This window comes from Coenobita brevimanus, chromosome 59 (genome assembly GCF_032717465.1).
Source record: "Coenobita brevimanus isolate Jiangsu-jjx chromosome 59, ASM3271746v2, whole genome shotgun sequence".
NCBI lineage: Eukaryota > Metazoa > Arthropoda > Malacostraca > Decapoda > Coenobitidae > Coenobita > Coenobita brevimanus.
The window spans coordinates 4,735,530-4,754,773 of NC_137012.1; the positions used below are offsets into that span (position 1 = coordinate 4,735,530).

The 19,244-nt window shown below is 42.2% G+C and overlaps 1 non-coding gene across 1 annotated transcript; it reads right to left on the reverse strand.

The window, feature by feature from the left end:
• Nucleotides 1-13,015: 13,015 nt before the first annotated feature.
• On the reverse strand, nt 13,016-13,118 carry LOC145402957 (small nucleolar RNA SNORA23). Its single transcript, XR_013897894.1, has one exon. It is a non-coding gene; the product is annotated as a small nucleolar RNA SNORA23 (small nucleolar RNA).
• Between the last annotated feature and the right edge of the window lie 6,126 nt (nt 13,119-19,244).

The following is a 19,244-nucleotide window of genomic DNA, read 5'->3' on the forward strand; positions in this document are numbered from 1 at the left end:
TCACCACAGGGGCGCCGACGAGAGAGAGAGACAGACAGACAGACAAAAATATAGACATTAAATTTGACAAAGGACAAAAAAAGAATTGCTCATATTCTTAACATAAGTAATTTATTTTTACTTAATATAATACTAATATAATTTTCTTTCTTTGCAGGTAAGTGAAGCAACGAAAGAGGAATTGGTTCATCCAGTAAAGATTTCAAGGTCTGTATAGTCTGTGTATCTGGTATATGTAACTACAGTGGGAGGTAGGGTCAATTGGTTAGGGAGAAATTGTCTGCAGTCTGATAGAACCCGAGTCCGATCGTTGGCTGGGGCAGAGGACAGTTTGGTGAATAATATTACATTAAAACAGACTTCACTGATGCTCCACAAGACCCACCGACATGTCATAAAAACACCCCCCGTTGATACCAACACACCAGCCCTGAATGAGACGTCTCAAGCATGTACTCAGTATAGACGGTGGGGATTAGTGCAGAAGTGGTGACATGTGAAGGTGTGTGGTACGTAGGTCGACTGCTGGGCCTCAGGGAACGGGGGTGGTGGTGGTGGCTGATTTGGCTGAGGTGCTGATAGATTTGATGGTGGCAGTGGTTGTGGTGGTGGTAGACTTGGTATTGGCAGTGGTGGTAGATTTGGTGGTGGTAGTGGGTGGTAGATTTGGTGGTGATGGTGGTGGTAGATTTGGTGGTGGTGGTGGTGGTAGACTTGGTGATGGTAGTGGTGGTAGACTTGGTGATGGTAGTGGTGGTAGACTTGGTGATGGTAGTGGTGGTAGACTTGGTGGATGGTAGTGGTGGTTGATTTGGTGGTGGTGGTGGTGGTAGATTTGGTGGTGGTGATGGTTGTAGATTTTGGTGGTGGTGGTGGTGGTAGATTTGGTGGTGGTGGTGGTGGTGGCAGTAGATTTCGTATGATGCTAGATTTGGTGATGGTGGTAGATTCTGTGGTTAGAGTGGTGTTGTTTGTGGAAGTGATACTATGTGCAAGGAGATATTGGAAACTTTAATTGTGGTAGTGAATTTTGTAGTGGTAGTGATGATAGTAGCTGAAGCTGAGGTAGTGATGGTGGTACTAAAAGCAACCCATGACACACACACACACACACACACACACACACACACACACACACACACACACACACACACACACACACACACACACACACAAAACCAAGCAAATCGCTATCTACAAACACAAAATCAAAGGGAAAAAAAAAAAATAACTATCTAAAGCAGAGTTATAAAAGCTTGAACGATTAATTAATGCTTTTCAGAAGGGTGTTTGTCGTACGTGGAGTTGGTGTGAAATATTTGGGGTGAAATATTTTGCCAGCATTTCAGTGTAACCTAATCCCATCCATCCATCATCCAATCGTTTTGTGCCCCTTCAGTAGCGTAGGGTCCTGGGCAAGGCTACTCAGTCCCGACATTTGAGGCAAAGGTGACCAGCCTCCCTCTTCGCTGAGTGGCATTACGTTAGCAGTATACCTGAACCATACCTCGGATATAAGCCCTATGCACGTAAACCACAAAGCCTCATATTCTCGTCGTTTAAGGAACTCTCTATCATCTCTTACTGCCTCGTAGAGGCTGTGAGGACTGTGGGGTCTGTCTGTCTGTTTAACTCTCTCTCTCTCTCTCTCTCTCTCTCTCTCTCTCTCCTCTCTCTCTCTCTCTCTCTCTCTCTCTCTAATCCTTCTTTCCCTTCCATTCGCTTCCTCCTGTCGAAATTCCGTCTCCAGTTACCCCTTCACTACCTTCTCTCTCCCCTTTCTCCCTCTCCTTATTCTCTCTTCCCTTCTCTGTCTCACTTCTGTAGTTTTTTTTTCCATGAACCCCTCTGCCTTTCCCACCCATTGACTCGCGTTATCTCCTCTTTTCCCTTCCTCTTCCTCTCCTCTCCTCCTTCCCTTCCATGCTCCCACTTTTTTTCTCTTTCCCTTCTCTCCCTCTCACTTTATTTTCTTTCTTACCCTTTCCTTTCCTTTTTTTATTGTTCTTTTCTCCTCTCCTCTCACTATTCTTCTCCTTCGTTTCCCTCTCCCTGTCCTTTTGCCAAGCCTTTTCCTTCCCTCTCCTCTCTGCTTTCCCTTGTTCCTCCTCTCCTCCCCCTCCCTCCCCGCCTCTCCCTCTGTTCATCTCCCTTCCTTCCCTCCCCTCTCGCCCCTCCCTTTTCTCATCTCTTTTTCTTTTCTCTCTCCCTTTTAATCCTCCCCTATTCCTCCCTTCCTCCTCCTTCATCCTCCTGTTCTCCCTTTGCTTCCCCTCTTTTTATTCCCTTTTTTCACTTTCCCCCTTTTCTTTTTGCTACATTCTTCATATTACTTCTTTCTTCCTTGCTCTTTCAATCTGTCTTTCCTCTTCATATTCTTCTCTTCCTTCTCTACCTTGGTATTCATTCCACTTCTCCCTTATATTCTTTCCTTTCCATTCTATCCCCCCCTTTTTTTTCACTCTTCTCTCCCTTCCCTCACCCTCCCTCTTTTTTTCCTCCATCGTCCTCTACACCTATATTTCGATGTCTGCTTTCCTTCATATCCCTCCTTTCCTCCCTTTCCCTTTCCCTTCCTCTATCCTTCTCTCCATCTTTACCTTCTTCCAATCCTCGTCCTTCATTGATCCTCCCTTCCTTCCTCTTCTCCCCCCATCCCTCCCTCGCTCCATTCCTCCCCATTCTTACCTCCCTCCATCCAATCTTCCCTATCCTTACCTCCCTCCTTTCATCCCTCCCTCCACTCCTCTCCATCCTTCCCTTCTTCCATCCCTCTTTCTGTTCCTCGCACTTCCTCCTCTCCTTTTCTCCCTTCTTCTTCCTCGTACTTCTCTCCTGCTTCTCTCCCACCCCACTTCCCTCTCTCCATCCTCCCCCTCCTCTCTTCCCTTCTCGGCTCTCATCCCCGTCTCGAAAATTCCATCATAATATAGCACATCCTCTCTCTCTCTCTCTCTCTCTCTCTCTCTCTCTCTCTCTCTCTCTCTAAAAAAAAAAAAAAAAAAAAAATAAAAATAAAAAGGCTAGACGTCATGATAATAGTTTTCTTCTGCTTTAAGAGAGAGAGAGAGAGAGAGAGAGAGAGAGAGAGAGAGAGAGAGAGCACACGCAGAATGCACCACCAGCAAGTGCCAGAAGCTCAGCAGCCTCCAATATTTCTCCCTCCCTCCTCTCTCTCTCTCTCTCTCTCTCTCTCTCTGAAACTGATCCTTGTAATTTCGGACGGTCATCATCATCATCATTATAGTTATATTCACCACCACCACCACTACCATCATCATCATCATCATCATCATCATATCATCATCAGTGTTTCCCACGGTCATGCTAACGCAATAGTAGCAACATTTTATACATTTCCATCGTACAGCTTAATCAGAGAAAGGACTCCCAGCTTGCCCCTATTCTCTATCATTCTCCCTTCTCGTCTGGTGGTCGTGGCGGTGTTGTTGCTGTTGTTGATTTTCTTGTGTTTGTTGTGGTTGTGCTGCTTTTGTTGTGTTTGTGCTTCTTCTCTGTTTGTTGTTGTTGTCACTGTTTTATTTCTGCGATGTTGGTGTTATGTTGTCGTTATGGTTAGTGTTGTTGTTTTTGTTCCTGTTCTTATTGTTGTTCTTCTACTTGTTCTTGTTCTTTTGTTCTTCCCTTTGTAGCTTTTTAGCTCGCATTTTTAGCTATTTTTCCTGTTCCCTCTGATGTTTTGGTTATTATTATTTTAGTTTATTTTTTTATATTTACTGTTATGCTTTTGCTTTCCTAGTTGTTGATTATTCTTGTATTGTTTCTGGCTCACATAGACACAAGTACAATGGACTTCAAAAATGAGGCCACTTTTAATGAGAGCACTCCGTCGTTTTTCATTTATTTAATTTTGATTGGTTATTTTTTGCGACAAGGAGGAGAGATTGTCTGTGTTCAGTGAGTGGAGCATGAGAAGTAAATTATGAGAGAATGAGAGAGATGCCTTCGTGTGGTGGCACCGGTCAGGGAGAGGGCAGGAGGGGAATAGACGCTATCAGGGTCCTATAACTCTCTCCTATAATCGTTTGGGGTAAGCTGGAATACAGAACTAGTGCTGGTCCGACCATTGGAGGGTTTAAGATGAAGTATTATGACTGTCTGGTTTCTACATCCACTCAACTGAGAATAATCGCCTCACGTTACAGGTAACACGGCCATCTTTTTTTCCTTCTTTTTTTCCTTCCTTCCCTCCAATCTGTTCACGTTCTTCTCCCTACTCTTCATCATTTTCCTCCTTTCCTTCCAGCCTGTATACTTTCCTCTCCCTTTCATTCATTCATTCTTTCTATCGTTCTCCCCTTCCCTCCTTCCGCCCTTCTTCTTTCCTTTTATGTTACCTTCCTCCTTCTCTCATTTCCCTCCTTCCTTCCTTTATCCTTCATCTCCTTATTTTTCATCTCTTGTCCATTGGATCTTCTTTCTCCCTTCCTTCTTCTTTCTTCTCCTTCCTTCCTTCGTTGGCTTCTTCCCTCCATGCTTCCTTCCAACAATGTGTTAGATTCTCTCTCTCTCTCTCTCTCTCTCTCTCTCTCTCTTTCTCTCTATCCTTCCCCCTCTCATACCCTCTTTCCTCTCTCTTCCCTCTCCTACCTCCTCTCTCCTCTCTTTTACTATTTCCCCTCTTCTCCCCCTCTCTCACTCTCTTTCCTCTATTTCCCCTCCTCCCATCTTTGCACACTTTCTTCCCTCTCCTCCCTCCTCTCTCTCTCTCTCTCTCTCTCTCTCTCTCACACACACACACACACACACACACACACACATTCACAATAAGGTTCTCTAGCGGTACCAGATACAGAGTAGCTAGATTTTCCTGGCATGAAAACGGACAGCAAAACCAGTGAACGGACGTCTATTTTTACTATAGTCTGTGTTCATCTGAAGGAACTGGGTCACTCTCACAACCTGGAATACAAAGTCGTGATTCATTGGAATTCAATGAGTCTTAGGTTGTGAGGTAGGAATGAGTCTCCTTGGTTGCTAGTCAGATTTACCCTCCAGTCTGACTACATCTGGTCAACAACTAAGCCTAATTAATGAAGGCAGTATCTAACCCCTTCAGGTACAAACGTCCCTTCCAAACTAAATAAAACCGACAGGAAACAGCAAGAATGACTGGAAATACAACGTCATGGATTTGGATTAGTTTGTGTTATTTTTCTGCATTCATTCCTGACAACAGTATCATGGAAACTGCGTGGTTGATTGATTGATTGATTGATAGTGTGTGTGTGTGTGTGTGTGTGTGTGTGTGTGTGTGTGTGAGAGAGAGAGAGAGAGAGAGAGAGAGAGAGAGAGAGAGAGAGAGAGAGAGAGAGAGAGAGAGAGGAAAGCTGCGCCTCAAGAACTGGATTGGTTATCAGTATCCTGAAATATTGAAATAATACAAAATGAGTAGATAAACAGATCTGTAAAATATTTTATTATCTTCGTATGCCACATAAATGTGTAAGGACCTGCTCTCTCTCTCTCTCTCTCTCTCTCTCTCTCTCTCTCTCTCTCTCTCTCTCTCTCAAACACACACACACACACACACACACACACACACACACGATGTATAAAATAATTTGAATTAAGGTGGAATTCTGGAAGTTAGCTATTGTTATGAAAATGTAATATTGGTCCATGGATAGACAGATAGATAAATACATAAATAGACTGATACATAGTTACATAGGTAGACAGAGAAAGAGAGAGAGAGAGAGAGAGAGAGAGAGAGTCAGACGGACAGATAGAAAATTGCGGGATCGGGGAAGAAAGAAAATGAAAAGAAAAAAAGTGGAAGTAGAATAAGAGAGAAAAAACAGATTCCACGAAGACGTAGAATGAGAAAAAGCGAATGAGAATGTGAGAGAAGTGAAGGGGAGGGATGTAAGAGGAAAAAGAGTGAAGTGAGAGAGAAGTGGGAGGGAAGTGGGAGGGAAAATGAGAGGGGCTGGATGGTAGGAAGCCAGAGAGACGTATGAGCTGAAGGGAAAAAAGAAGTGACAAGGTTGTAAAGAAAGGGGGAAAATCGGATGAGAGAGAGAGAGAGAGAGAGAGAGAGAGGAGAGAGAGAGAGGAGAGGAAAAGTGAACAAATAAGGACATAGAGGAAAACAAGCGTACCGGTAACATAAGAAAGTGAAGTGGGGGAAAAAAAGTGAGGCAAGAGGTAAAAACAGAAGAAAATGAACAAGCAAGAAGAGTGAGATTGAGGGAAGAGAGAGGAAGATAGAAATGTGTAATAGACAAAGGGAAAGGAGTCTGAAGAATGGAAGAGAGATAAGGGAAAACGCAGAGAGAGAGAGAGAGAGAGAGAGAGAGAGAGAAAGAGAGAGAGAGAGAGTTACAAGCTAGGTACTCTCGAGTGAAGAAAGTCATTCTCTCAAGCATTTTCTCACTTACATACTCACCATGCCTCATTCACTCGTTATCTATATCATTCACTCACTCATTGGCTGGCTCACTTATTCATTTTCTCTCGCCCATTCACTGGTTTTCTCGGTATTGCTCACTCATTCATTCCTTAACTTTCTCGCTCAGATTACTCAGTACTCACTCTCTCGCTTATACTAGTGCCATGTAACTCAAAATTTTCCAGTCAGTATTATGCCTTTGGACTGACGAGATGATTTTCTTCGTCGATTTGAATTCATCTGACAGAATTGGACAACTACCACAACTTGAATACTAAGTCGTGGTTGCATGAACTTCAGTGACCATTAGTTATGAGGTAGAAAATGAGTCTTCTTGGTAATTAGTCAATTCAATCCTCCAATCTAACTACACCTGGCCACCAACTGAGCTGTAAGAAATTAGGGATCTTTGTTAGGTTTGAGTAAACGCGCTATAGATGACTCGCGTAGATAGAATAAAATTATCTGGTTGTAGCCTAAGTTAAATATAAACTAAGTACATGAGCTGAAAGAGCAGAAAACAGTAACCAAGGAGATCTAATCCTACCTCATAACTAAGGATCATCGAATGTCATGCAACCACGACTTACTAAGCTGTTCAGGTTGTGGAAGTAATTCAGTTTTGTTAGATGAAAAGAGACAGGCTTTAGTAACTAAAGGAGACTTATTCCTGCCTGATAAGCAGAGCGCCTGAATATCATAAAACCGTGAGTACCATTCTGTAATCCTGTAACAAAACTTGGCCCAAATTTTCACTTAAAGCATATTTAACGTAGCTCAGGAGTTGACAAAGGCACTACTATGGATCAACGCTCTTTCTATATCTCTTCCTCGTGACTAGCGTCATATTTTAGTGTTAAGTTATTAATACAACAATATTCGGCCAGAAGAATCGATGAGAGATATGAATTTTAGGCCACGTCGGAGTAAAAATAAGATAGTTAACCCTTAGCTCAATTTAATTCCCGTTGACTCTTCAGTTTTAATGTATATAAATTGCAGCCATTCAGATACTCAGTAACCATTTTCATCTGCGTAAAATAATATTTGGGTACTCTACTGTGAAGGTAAGACGGCACGTTAAAGGGTGTGTTACATGGGTAAACGATGATCTTTGCTTATAATTGTGATATTTCATATTCTAATGTATTTAAAACGAGGTATTTGAGACAGTACGAGTGTTGTTTCAACCGTTATTTAACCAGAACTTAACCAACCTAACGAACGCCACACAATTCCATAGCAACACAAACGCGCACACATGTCTTCCTTGTCACCATTAACCATCTCATCGTAGGGAAAATACTTTCGGGTCCACCTAACGTTACACAAATCAATTGAGCTACTGAGGCACGGAAACCTGTGAGTTTAATAATTACTGCATAATGATGACCATAGTAAAATAAATAATGATAACTGATTATGAAGATACAAATAATAATAATTGTAATGAGTCCTGTACTACTTGTAATTCTTGATTTATTTCATTTATTTACTTATATCATCATATTCCTTGACACCCTCACTGCAACGTCTCTCTCTCTCTCTCTCTCTCTCTCTCTCTGTATCTTAACCTCTCCCGGTGACGACTCGAGGTGCCCGAAACTACTGTCTGACTCTCTTCTTCTTCATTTCTGCAACATTCTCGCGGCCTTTCCTCTAACTTTCGCTCTATTGAGCACCACCTCTCCTTCACTAAACCTCACCTTCATTTTCTAACAGACTCAGCTGTCTGAGGCAATTGCCTGACAGACCCTTTTCTGTATCTTTCCTACTTTCTCTATACTCATTTCAAGGCCAAATGTGGCTGTTGTGTATATATACGCAACAACTTATCTTGCTCTCGTGTTCCTGAACTCAATTCCTCTGAATTCTCTACACTCTGGCTTCGGCTTTCCTGTCAATCTGACTAAATATGTCTGCGCTGTTTACTTATCTCCTAATTCTACTATCTAAATTTCTTTGACTATCTTACTTCTACGATGGGAACAAGCATTCTGTCCTTTCTCCTTTCTCTGAAGTCTCCATTCTAGGAGATTTCAATGTTCACCACCATCTTTGGCTCTCCTCTCATTTCACTGATCCACCTGGTCAACAAGGCTACACCTTTTCTATCCTTAATGACCTAGAGCAGCTTGTACAGCACTCCTACCTCCTATATCCCTGACTGCCTTGGAGAGTTCCAACATACTTGACCTCTTCCATTCAACTAATCCTTCTGCTTACACTGTTAATCTTTTCTCTCCATTGGGCTCCTCCGACCACAACCTTGGTCATCTTAACCTGTCCTATTGCTCCGGTATGACCTGTGGACCCTCCAAAGAAACGTCGTCTCTGGCACTTTGGAGTTGCTGATTGGGAGGCCCTCAGGCAGTACTTTCTTGATTTTCCCTGGAATGATTATTATTTTCATGGCCGGGGGCCAACTGGGTGTGCCTTGTCCATTACGGAGGTTATTCCCCTTCGGGCATGGAAGCATACATTCCTTTCTCTATATCCTTTTACTAATGCAAGAAAGCCTTGGTTTAATCAATGCTTTGTTCTAATGCTGTCTGCAACAAGGAGAGGGCCTATAAAAGGTACCGGAGCCAACCCACCCCTGAAATACATCTTTAATACATTTCTGCCCGGAATCGTGCTAAGTCTGTTCTTCCCTCTGCTAAAAATAACTTCATCCGTACTAAATGCTCTCAACTCTCAAACTCGAATTTTTTCCTGCTCCTTCCTGGCACCTTGCCAAAAACCTTTGTAACAACTTTACCTCATCATCCTTCCCCTCCTCTTTTGTACTCTGATGGCTCTGTAGCTATTTCTTCTACTGATAAAGCAGATCTCTTCGCTCAGACTTTCTCCTCCAATTCCACCATAGATGATTCCGGTGCTATTCCTTCATCACTTCCCCCCCTCAGACTTCCTCATGGCTGAGACTAAAATTTCTTCAGCTGATGTATTTTTTGCCATCACTGGCCTCAGTACTAACAAGGCATATGGGCCTGATGGGGTCCCTCCTTTTGTTCTCAAGAACTGTGCTTCTGTGCTTACACCCTGCCTAGGCAAAATCTTCGCCTCTGTCTATCAACTTGTAATTTTCCTTCTTGCTGGAAGTTTGCTCTCTTTCAGCCAGTCCCAAAGAAGGGTGACCATTCTAACCCTCTAACTATCGTCCAATTGCTTTAACATCCTGTATCTGAAAAGTTTTTGAGTCAGTTCTTAACAGAAAAATTTTAAAGCATCTTCCGTATCACAACCTTTCTTCTGATTGTCAGGCATGGGTTCCGCCAGGGACGCTCCACTGGCGATCTCTTCACCTACCTTGCAGGCTCCTGGTCATCCTCCTCTTCGGGACTTTGGCGAAAGCTTTGCCATTGCACTTGACATCTCAAAGGCTTTCGATCGAGTCCGGCATAAATCTTTTATTTCCAAACTGCCCTCTCTTACGGTTTGTATCATTCTATATGTGCCTTCACTTCTAGCTTTCTTTCTGGTCGTTCTATAGCCGCTGTTGTAGACGACCATCATTCTTCTCCTAAACTTATTAACAGTGGTGTTCCTCAGGGCTCAGTCCATTTTTCCACCTCTCCACGCCTTCCCCCGCGCTGCACGGGCATCAAGTAGCGCTCAGGATCAGCCTGTCAAACTGTCATATAGCAGAGTTTCTGCCTTTCAGAAATCCTTTTTTCCCCGAACTTCATCTCTTTGGAACTCTCTTCCCCAGATTATTTCCCCCCCCCCACCTTCAACCTACTGCTGTTCGATTCAAATTGTTATTTATTTTTTTTTTTTTTTTTTATAATTGGAAGACATGTGTATTCTGTCGTATGGATTATTTTTTTAATCAAGTGTTTTTCCATCGTCTGTTCATCTTCTCTAAAAAAATAAAAATGCAATCTCTCCCTCCCACCTCCCCCCCTCTCTCTCTCTCTCTCTCTCTCTCTCTCTCTCTCAATACATCCACATATTCAGCTGTACCATCAACATACCTTTATAACTAATCACCCCAGTAGTAATGACTCAACTTTAATTACGTTAAATTAAAAAACATGTAACCCTTTGATTACATCATAAATGGTTTCAGTTGGCCATGAGCACTGAAAAAAAATCTATACATAATTTTCTTAGTAATTAGATTCAGTACTTTGAGGTGAGGCATTGAGAGGGAATTGAATTGGTAGTGAAGGGTGGTTGAGCGTGTTTCGTGGTGGTTGTGGTGGTTGTGGTTTGTGGCTGTGGTTGTGTGGTGGTGGTTGTGGTGGTTTTGGTGGTGATGGAAAGAGTGATAGTAGCAGTGATAGATATTGTGTGTGTGTGTGTGTGTGTTTTTAGAGAGTGACTGGTGACTGATCATGGATATATAGATAAATTAATAGATAGATGGACAGACAGATATACAGAAAGATAAACAGTAAACTAAATTGACAGACAGACATATAGATAAGCGCAACTAGGTAGACAGATAGATAAATGCCGGTATGTAGATAGATAGTGATTGAGAGATAGATGCAAAGAGATAGACATTGATATAGAGAGATAAATTGAAGGATAGCCAGATGTTTAGATAAACAGATAAAGAGATAGACAGATAGATAAATAGATAGACAGGTAGATTGATAGACATACAGATAAAAAGCGATAGACAGAAAAAAGATATAAAGAGAGATGGGAATGGATAAACAGAATGGAAGGCTGATGTATCAGATAGATAGATGGATAAAGATACATAGATTGACTGATAGATAGATAGACAAGTAGATAGGGACGGAAAGCTAGGTAGTAGGAAGGTAGGTAGAAAGATAGATAAGTAGATAAATAAAAGAAAACAGCATAATGGAAGCCGACAGAAGTTATCTCTATTAGGAAAGTTAGATAACATTTGGTGGATGTTGATGGTGTTTTTGTTGATGATGATGTTGATGATGCTAGTGATGATAGATACTACTACTACTATCACTTCTTCCCATCACCATCAAACACCTCAACCACCACCACCACACAACCATCACCAACCATGCTCAATCACCCTTCACCACTAATTCAATCCTCTCCTCAATGCCTTTTACTTCAAAGTAATGAACCTGATTAATACGAAAATTAATTATATATATATATATCTTCAGTGCTCATGCCAGCTGAAACTATTTTTGGAGATACGTAGTCTTGCTAGAAGTGGTGATGGTGATGTCCGTGATGTGATGATGATGGGTGGCACTGTTGTTAGCAATAATGGCATGAAATTAATGGTGATGATGATGGTGATGGTGAGGATGATGGTGAAAATTGTTGTAGTGATGACGATAGTGATGGTGTTGATAGCAGTAGTAGTTCCGACGATTGTGTTGGTGGTGAAGATGGTGGATGTATTGGTGATGGTGATGATAATAATCCTGAGACAGAGAAGAAGTGAATAGTAGTTGCAGAGATAGTGGTGAAGATGGTGGCAAGAGTGATGGTGGTGATAGTACATACACACACACACACACACAGGTTTATAAACATTATATTTTTGGTATCATACTTTCAATTTTCATCTTTTTCTTCTCCAAAGAGGAACATTGCATAAGCTTGTGTGTGTGTGTGTGTCTGTGTGTGTGTGTGTGTGTCTGTGTGTGTGTGTGTGTCTGTGTGTGTGTGTGTGTGTGTGTTCTAAGTATGGCATTAAGTATTTAATGACCACTGACCTAAACTCTCACTGCCAGCTCCTATGATCTCGCTCTCAGTTAAATAATATGACGTGAGGCTGAACAAGAAACTAGATGAGACGCGACCTTGAGACTACTCACTTAGCATGAAATACGAAAACTCAGACCCCGAGTTGCCGACGAAAGGCGTCAAGCTTGGTAAGCTTCCTCCAAGCCTTGAGGCAAGGACTCGCCATACAGTCTTCATGACCTTGCTGACCTAATCAGATCATCGTCCCTTTGTATAGCATCACAGAGAAAAGCTTGGTGGAAATCCATTGAGGGGTTCAGGAGATGGTTCTCGCCCACATCTTATGACTTTGACCCTTGACCCATTGACCGTGCCGACCTAATCGGTTCAGCCTTTCCTCATACTGCATCACTGAGAGATAAGTTTGGTGGAAATCCGTCGATCGGTTCAGGACATACTGTGCCCACAGTAGTGTTACGGACGCACGCACGAACGGACGCACGGAGGGACAGACCAATCACCTAATACCTCCCTCTACTATAGGTGGGAGGAGGCATAATAACATGGCAAAAAACTCACTCAGAGAGCGCATACTTCCACCAAAGTTAGTGACTTACCACGGTAATTTCCTCTTTCTCACCAGACGTGAGTACTTCTACAGTCTCACATAGTACGTTAGTTCCACTATCTAATTATTCTGACTGTTACACACTCTCCAGAGCTCATACCTTCGACGATACCAATAACATATTTTTTTTTCCTTGTATACGGATTCGGATCCACCTCCTCTTAGCCTAACCAGCTATTCCTTGACCCACTGCCCGCCTATCCACCAGATTACACTGACATCCGGTAGCGGCTTCTTGAGGTATCTTGTACACAGACAAACAGACAAAGAAACAGACACGAAGAACACAAAAATCCTCCGTCCAACATCATTGACCTGATTGGATGATGTGTGTGTGTGTGTGTGTGTGTGTGTGTGTGTGTGTGTGTGTGTGTGAGAGACACAAACACACACACACACACACACACAAACAAACACACACAGAAATTATTTGGAGCGAGAACTTTCCGTTTCTATGCAGTGAAGGTCATGGAGGAGAGGGAAGCAGACAGACAGAGACAGACAATGTGGGAGGGATAGATGCAGAAAAAGATACGCTTAGAAAAATATTTTTGTCAACCAGTGTGTCATCTTTTCATTCCTCTCTCTCTCTCTCTCTCTCTCTCTCTCTCTCTCTCTCTCTCTCTCAATTTATAAATCCTCCCCTCAGGCGATGAATATATCTGTATATTTATATATATACTCTCTCTCTCTCTCTCTCTCTCTCTCTCTCTCTCTCTCTCTCTCTCGCTCTCTCAATTTATCCATCCACCTCTCAGGCAATGTATCTGTATGATTCTCTCTCTCTCTCTCTCTCTCTCTCTCTCTCTCTCTCTCTCTCTCTCTCTCTCTCTCAATTTATCCATCAACCATTCAGTCAATGCATCCCATTTGCCTGTCTGTACCTATCCACCCTCTCTCTCTCTCTCTCTCTCTTTCGTGATAATAATAATACTAATCTTATTGTTTCATCGTGTGTCATTATAAAAGCCCCAGAATGATTGCATGCGTCGGCTTTGGGGACAGTCCATGCTGCTTGATCTCTGGCGAAATCCTCTCTATTTACCCGAATTACTGATCTATATATCTATCTATCTATCTATAGCCCGACGCCCTAATCCCGCCAAAGGGTGGCCGCAGACAAAACGCCTCAAGTCGCTCTGTCACCCACCATTTGACTACCCTCCCCCCAACTCACCCCCTCCCTCCCTTATGTTCCTCTCAACTCCATCCCTCATTATAATAATAGTAATTTTAAAAAAAGAATTAATAATAATTATTATTATTATTATTTATTATTATTATTATTATTATTATTGCATTATGTGTGTGTGGATGACAGGATGTGTAAAGATGTGTAATGGATGTAAGAGCTTATAGAGGTTGGGGGAGTGGACTTTCTGGTGACCACTACTTGGTGGTGGCCAGAATTTTCTATTAGGATTCAAGTAAGATGGAGGAATAGAAGAAGGGAAAGACGAGAGGAAGGAGTAGTCGCAAGGAGAGTGGAAAGGTTACAAGAGGATGTGAAAAAGGCAGAGTATAAGAGAAGTGGAGGAGAACGATTGGGCAAATATGAATTGGAGCAGATGGGAGACGTGGAAGGTGTGTGTAGGATATTTACAGAAGAAATATGTGCAGCGTGTGATGTGGTGTGTGGAAGAAAGAGAAGACGGTGGGGGATACAAGGAACAGCGTGGTGGACTGGAAGAGGTGAGACAGGCTGTGGCACAAAAGAAGAAAGCATACAATGAATGGATGAGAAACAGGTGCGTGAAAGAAGTTGAGAGGAGGAAGAGAGAGTTATATGTAGAAAGAAAGAGAGAGGTGAAAAGATTAGTAAGAGAGAGTAAGAAGAGACTGGATGAGGAATTTGGAAGGAATTTGGAGTGTAAAGTGGAGGGGACTGTAAGAAAATGTTCTGGAAAGAGATGAAAAGGGTAAGACAGGGTGGAAGTGAAGTTAACAGGGGAGTGAAAGATAAAAATGGTAGATTACTAGTGGAGAAGGGAGAAAAAGTGAGCAGATGGAGAGAACACTTTAAGGAATTGTTGAACATACAGGATGGAGAGTATTGTGAGTATAAGTGGCTGGGGAATGGCTGGGAGAAGAAGGGAGGTGAGAAGACAGGGAAGAAATCAGTAGGATAGAAGTTGTGGAAGCAATGAAGAAGAAGTTAAATCAGGGAAAAGCCCCAGGAATTGATGGAGTGTGGGGTGGTGAAATGCTGAAGCATGGGGGAGAGATAGTAGTAGAATGGATGTGGAAGATGTGCAGATTGGCCTGGGAGGGAAGGTAGAGGTCCTGGAGGATTGGAAGTCAGGTATAATTATTCCCTTGTACAAAGGGAAACGGGGGAAAAAGAAGTGTGTGGTAATCATAGGGGCATTTGTCCTCTTAGTATAATAGGAAAAGTGTATGGTAGGATACTTATTTGACAGAGTTAGGAGAAAGAACAGAGAAATTAGTTGGAGAAGAGAAGAGGGAGAGCTTTAGGATGGGAAGAGGTTGTGTAGATCAGATATTCATTCTTAGATCTTTAGTGGAAAAGTTTCTAGAGAAGAGAAAGAAGTTGTATGCTGCTTTCATGGATTTGGAGAAAGCATATGACAGGGTGTTGGATAAACAAGGATTGTGGAAAGTGTTAAGAATATATGGAGTAGATGGGAAGTTGTAGAATGCTGTGAAGAGTATGTACGATGGTGCAAAGGCTGCAGTGCGTGTGGATGGTGAACTAAGTGAATTTTTCTTTGAAAGTTGGGTTGAAACAGGGATGTGTCATGTCTCCATGGTTGTTCAAACTGTACATGGATGGGGTAATAAAAGAGGTACAAAGGTAGGGTGAGTGGATGTTGGAGTGGCCTCTGGTGAGAGAGGATAATGTTTAGAAACTCCCTGTTCTGTTGTTTGCAGATGATACTGTGTTGTTGAGTGAAGACGAAGGGGAGCTGCAAGGCCTGGTGGATGAGTTTGGGAGACTGTGTAAGAAACGGAATCTAAAGGTGAATGAAGGGAAGAGTAAAGTGATGGTCTTTGGAGAGAGGTGAAGTCAGTGAATGCCTACAGCGAGGTTGGATGGTGAGGAACTGGGAAAAATGTGAGGTACGTTTAAGCTACTTGGGTAGTGTGATGAGTAAGGATGGAGGTTTGGAGGGGGTGAAGTACTTGAAAAGGGTACAGCAGGGAAGAAAGGTTGCTGGTTCTTTTTGAAAGCAGTGATAAGAAACAGGGAAGTGAGCATGGAAGTAAAAAGTTACTACATGACAGTATTGTGATACCCAACTCTAACATATATGGAAGTGAAGCTTGGACGTTGTTGGAAGGACACAAGTCAAGAGTGAGAGCAGTGCAAATGAGTTATTTAAGAGGGAGCCTGTGGAGTCACATGGAGAGACAGGCTGACGAATGAGGGATATAAAGGAGCGTTGTGGTGTGGATGTGGATGTGATAGGGAAGCGTTATGAGGAACACACTGAGAATTGGTTTGGCCATGTGTGGAGAGTATGGAGGAGGGTGAAAAGACTGACGAAGAGAATGTATGTGAGTGAGGTGGAGGGGGGAAGAGGGAGAGGGGAGGCCGATGATGAGCTGTCGGGATGGGGTGAAGTGTTATACGAGGGAGGGGGGTGTGAGTTAGGGGAGCAGGGGCAGTAGAAATGGCGGGGGACAGGGCGACTTGGAGGCGATTTGTTTGTGGCCACTCCCAAACGGGATTGAGAGGCGTCTGGCATTAGATAGATAGATAGAACAATAACAATAATAATAGTAACTATTATTATTTATTATTATTATTATTATTATTTTCATTATCATTAACGTTTACTGTCATCATCATCATCATCACCATCATGATTATTTATAATAAATATAAATGCAATAATAACAATAACAGCATTGATATTATTATTATTATTATTATTATTATCATCATCATCATCATCATCATCATCATCATCATTGTCATTATCAGTAGTATGTCTAACTATATATCAGTCTATCCATCATTCTCTCTCTCTCTCTCTCTCTCTCTCTCTCTCTCTCTCTCTCTCTCTCTCTCTCTTTCTTTCACCTCTATCCCTTGTTGCATCTATGTCTGCCCCTGTAGTCCATATCCCCTCCAGTTAACTAGCCATCACAGTTAACAAGGCTGTATACTTAACGAGTTCTGTTTAGTGATAATGACTCCCTTACCTCCCGCTGCTTAACGAGAGGGGTGACAAACGAGTCATTTCATTAGCGTACAATTTGCATAGTTAAATAGGTGGTTAAGAAGACACAGATTAATTTGCGTGGTTAATGAACTGGTTAACGAAGAAACTGACTTTTACTAGAAACTTGTCTGAAGGTCATATTAGAACTGACTTTTAAATTTTCAGTAACAAATGCCTTTCAGTGTTCTCTCTCTCTCTGTCTCTCACTCTCTCTCTCTCTCTCTCTGTCTCTCTCTCTCTCTCTCTCTCTCTCTCTCTCTCTCTCTCTCAGTACAGGTTGGTCCGTATATAAGGCTCCACTTCCACTCCGCCGGACTATTTCTCGCGTGTAGTGGGGACGGCTCGCACTTTTTATCAGTATGTGTCTGCATTCATTCATTTCCTATTCCCACTGCCAAAACTACGTCACGTCCACACCAGCCGACTGGAGTCGTACCCACAACAAAGATACTGCCACATGAGTTCCTAGTGTAGGTCTATTTACGGAATACCCCTGCTGTCAGAGGAGTAATGTGTGGTAAATTTAATATCTGAAGAAGATATGTCCCGAAGCCTTCCTGTGGCACCTGAAATTAAAGTAAGACAAAATGGTAAAGTGAAGCTGCGATGTGGTAAGTGAAGCTGCGATGTGGTAAGTGAAGCTGTTATGTGGTAAATATGAAGCGTGCAATCGTGGTGAAAAGTGAAACTGCGATGATGTAAATGAAGCTACAATATGGTAAGTGAAGCTACATGTATGGTAAGTGAAGCTGCAATGTGGTAAGTGAAGCTGCGATGTGGTAAGTGAAGCTGCGATGTGGTAAGTGAAGCTACGATGTGGTAAGTGACGCAGCATTTACGATTTTAACATGTGGTACGTGAATCAAGAGTTGAGGGTATATGATGTGGTAGGTGAGAAGTAACAGTTAAGCTATGTGATGCAGTAAGTGAAGCTGTGATGTGATATGTGATGCTACAGTTAAACTATGCAATGTGGTAAGTGAAGCTATGATGTGGTAAAGTGAAAATTGACTTTGATGTGATAAGTGAGGCAACAGTTAAGCTATATGGTTTAGTAAGTGATATTACGATGTGGTAGGTGAAGCAACAATTAAGCTGTGTGATGTAGTAAGTGAAGCTGCCATGTAAGTGAAGCCATTGAATCACTGTACTTTTGCGTTTTCATCGTCTTTTGTCATCAGAGATACAACAGAAAGTATGTCTTCGTTATGGTGGGGCTTACGACTTTCAATATCATTCTCGTCTTTGCCGGACATTTAAAAGCATTGGCGGACATTTAAAGGTGTTGGAGGACATTTAAAAGCTTAGAAGGACATTTGAGAGCGTTGGCGGATATCTAAAAGTGTTGCCGGAGCCATTTGAAAAGGGTTGGCGGACATTTAAAAACGTTGTAGGGCATTTAAAAGTATTCACAGTCATTTAAAAGCGTTGGCAGGCATTTAAAAGGGTTGGAGGGTAATGAAAAGTGCTGGTGGGTGTTTAAATTCATTGATGGATATTTAAAAGCGTTGTTGCATAATTAAAAGCATTGTTGGATATTTAAAAGCGTTGGCGGATACTTCCAAAAGCACTGACGGACAGCTAAAAAGCATTCCCTGCACATTTAAGAGTGCAGTAAACTATTTTGCTCTAACTTTACCCCAGATTTTCTTTTGCAGGTTACTTCACCTTAAGCTTATTGGCAGAAAAAGTCAGCAGTGTAGCTCAACACTCTTTACATAACACTTCTTTCGTGAAGCTAGCACTGTATTCTAGTGTTAATCTCCTGTTACAACTTCGCATTCATAACGCAGAGGTGGCAATTCTTAGGCTGTTAGAGTGAAAACGTAAAATATGTGCTTTGTTTCAGATTCCACTTAAGAGGACATTTAAGGGTGAAATGGTATGTGCCTTGTTTGTTTTACCTCAAGGGGACATTTAAAGGTGTAGAGTTAAATGCCTTGTTTCAGTTTCACCTCAAGCGGACAATTATGAGTGAAGTAGTATGTGCATTAATTTCAGTTTTGCCTCAAGCGGATATTTTGGGCTTAGTATTAAATGCCTTGTTTCAGTATCAGCTCAGGTGGACATTTACTAGTGAGGTAGTATGTACCGTGTTTCAGTCTCACCTCAAGCGTACAATTAAGAGGGTGAGGCAGTGTGTGCCTTGTTTCATGTGTTCTCCCTACCGAGGTTCCGTTGGTGACATCTAAGTCTACTAATACCAAGTCTGTTCACACTCCCTCAGGGCGCAGGGAGGCGTGGCTTGTGTGTGACGTCAGTTGACTTAAGTAACAGAAATTGTATAAAAGAGGAGACTCAAATTAAACATTTATAATAAGGGAAAACGAAGAAGGGGAAGAAGTGCGGACTCGTTTAATCGTAT